The following is a 2,823-nucleotide window of genomic DNA, read 5'->3' as shown; positions in this document are numbered from 1 at the left end:
CAAAAAAAAAAAAAAGAGAGAGAGAGAGGTACTACTCTTCTCCACAACCTCTCTCGGAGGCTTGAAACCCCTTTTGCCACCAGACGCGCCGGATCCCGGCCCGGCCCGCCCCGCGGGGGCAGGTCGCGCCCCGCCGAACTTCCCCCCCCCCCCCGGGCCCATGGGGCCGCCGGTGCCCGCAGGGCAGCGCGGAGGCGGGTAGCCGCGGCACCGAGGGGGAGCCCGGCCCTCCGCAGAGCCCCGCCGCAACACGGCGGAGCGGGGCCCGATGCCCTTCCCGGCGCCGCGGTCCTACCTGCCCGGGCTGGCTGCTGTAGGCGAAGGCGTAGACCCGCTCCGCGCTGATGTTCACGGCGCCCCGGTAGAGGCGGCCGAAGGCACCGGGAGCGGAGCTGCCCCCGGGGCCGGCCGCCGCCGCCGCCGCCCAGAGCAGGGCGCAGAGCAGGGCCCCGCCGCTGCCCCCCGGGGCTCCGGGCATGGCCGCGCCGCCCGGTGCGGCACCCGGGCTGCCTCTACCCCGGCAGGGCGGGTGCTGAGCTGCTTTATTTGCGATTTAAATATATACCTCGGCGGCACGCACGGGGGTGGGGAAGGCGGGGAGGCAGCGCGCCTCGGACCCCCCCGCCGCCGCCCCCGGTGCGGTACGCTGCGGGGACACCGCGCAACTTTGGCCCCGGAGGGGAGGACCCGCCGTCGGGGACGGTCCGCGGGGGGAGGGCCCGGGGCGGAGGGTCTTCTCCGTGCGTCCGGCCCTCGCCCTCAAATGTTGGCCCTGCCCCGCGGTTGGGCGTCGGGGAGCTTCTTCCCTCCTCAGGGAGCTTTTCTTCCCTTTGGGAAGGTGCCGCGGCTGTGCCGAAAGGTGAAGGACGTGGTGGTAATCCGCGCCCGTATCTTCATACACGTGGCGCCTCGTGGATGGGGCCGTGACAGTGGCGTCCTGGTGGCTCACATGCCACTTGCCTGACGAGCCCGGGGCGTTTTCACCCCTCGCGGTGCCAGCGGAGCACAAGCGTGTTCTTGCGCAAGACCATCCTGAACATTTATTTTTAGCTGTTTGCAACTTTGGGGTGAACGGTCTCATCTTTTAGTTCAGTCCAGCAGTGGTTTTCTCCAGGGTGCAAAAGGCTGGAGCAAAATGGAATGTAATTAATTCAAGCATGGCTTGTATGCCCTTTAAGTCTTCCATGATACTGATACAAAAAATGTGGTGATACTCTTAACCTTTTCAGCAAGATGAGCATGATACTGTTGGGCTGTGAAAAGGCCAGGGGTCTCTTTTTCACTGCTTTCCCCTTGTATGTTCTTCTGTTGAAAACATGTCTGGGAAGTGTGTCAAATCCTTGGGTAGAGGGATGTATTTTTATGTCAGAGAAGGTGGAGCATTGCTAGAAAGTAACTTGAAATGTTTTTCAGACTGCAGGCAAACTTGTAGAAGATGCGATTTCAGGAAGCCTACCTGTGTTCTTTGTGTTGAGTCTGGCCACAGAAGCTTCCCAGTTGGGAATTTTGTTCTCAAAATGGAGAGATGTTTCCTGGGGTCGCTCTTCTTGTATAAAGGAAAAGCTGTTGTAAAGCTCAGCAGAACAATTCAGCTTGCATTCTGCCATCATTTTGATCTGTAGGCCTTTGCATGATCTCTGCCAAGAACAAACAAAACAATTATCAGTGATTCTTGCGTCTATCTTGAAGCAGACTGCTGTTCAGGTCATCCTGCCTTCTGTCAGAGTCCCAAGAAGTGGTAGCATGTGCAAAACCCCCATCTGAGATGGACTATCCAACACAATGGCTGTCTGTCAGCCTGGAGTGTCGTATTGTGCCCTGCAGACCAGAAGACCTGGGTGACATCACCCCCAAGCTCTTGTGACTCCCTCTTCTGGGGCACTTCAAGGAGCGGTGGCACTGGAGACTTGTGGATGCCCTTCTGCAGCCTGTAGTGCCCCAAACTACTGACCCAAGCAGCTCTGTAATCACCGACATCCCTCTTCAGACCCACAGATCGTGGCCACAGATGGCCCCACATGGCCATCAGCCCTCTAGCACTTAGAGGAGGGACTCCAGCTGCAGGGAGGAGACCAGGGAGCACATCTGGCTTCTCACATCTGTCCAAGAGTAGAGGCTTGAGGGAGACTTGGAACAGGAGGAGATGAGGCAAAGCAAAAGCATGCCTGGGCCATGCCAGGTAACTCACAGCAATGTGACAGATGGCACAAGACTAGTGTTCTGCATACCAAGCTAGCGTTGGCACCTACTAATAATTTCTGTGTTGTTTTGTGCTGTATTTCCAATCAGGAGACTGGTATCAGTGCATTGTCCCTCTCTAGCTGTGTTGTCCTCATGACACAGAAGTGGTAGTCCACGTCCGCACTTTCCAATGCAGAATTATGAAGTTCTTCAAGTACTTGCCCTGAGTTGACATACATTTTTGGTACCCTACCAAAGACTTTTTTCCTCATTTTGAACTTGAGAATTCAAGTTTTCTTTTCAAAATGTAACACTTCGTGCTTGCCTTTGTTGAAATTCATCTTACTGTTTCCAGAGCCTTTCCACAATTTAGAAATGTTATAATTTTATTCAAATCCTTGCCTGCAAAGTGCTTGAAGTGCTGCTCAACCCAGTATTATTTGCAGACATTTAAAGGCAAAGATCAATTTCATCATCCAGGTCACTAATGAGAGTAATTAATCTTAGAAGACAGATCAGATCTCCTAATTTGATATGCCTTCCTATTTACAGGAAATTATCCACGACTACATTTTGAGTATTGCTTTTCAATCACGCACCACTCTCACGTTAATTCCATCTGGGCCATATTTGCCTTTGTGA

The 2,823-nt window shown here is 54.6% G+C and overlaps 1 protein-coding gene across 1 annotated transcript in view; it reads right to left on the bottom strand.

Moving 5' to 3' along the window:
- Positions 1-423, bottom strand: part of SIDT1 (SID1 transmembrane family member 1) — a 47,766-nt gene extending 47,343 nt beyond the window's left edge. The window contains exon 1 of the mRNA XM_026065449.1: positions 296-423. The gene's annotated coding sequence lies outside the window, so the exon portion shown is untranslated. The remainder of the gene's footprint in view (positions 1-295) is intronic.
- Between the last annotated feature and the right edge of the window lie 2,400 nt (positions 424-2,823).

The sequence above is a fragment of the Apteryx rowi genome, unplaced genomic scaffold, assembly GCF_003343035.1.
Source record: "Apteryx rowi isolate R43461 unplaced genomic scaffold, aptRow1 scaffold_228, whole genome shotgun sequence".
NCBI lineage: Eukaryota > Metazoa > Chordata > Aves > Apterygiformes > Apterygidae > Apteryx > Apteryx rowi.
Note: the sequence above shows the minus strand (reverse complement) of the source record. Positions and strands in the feature narration are given on the sequence as shown.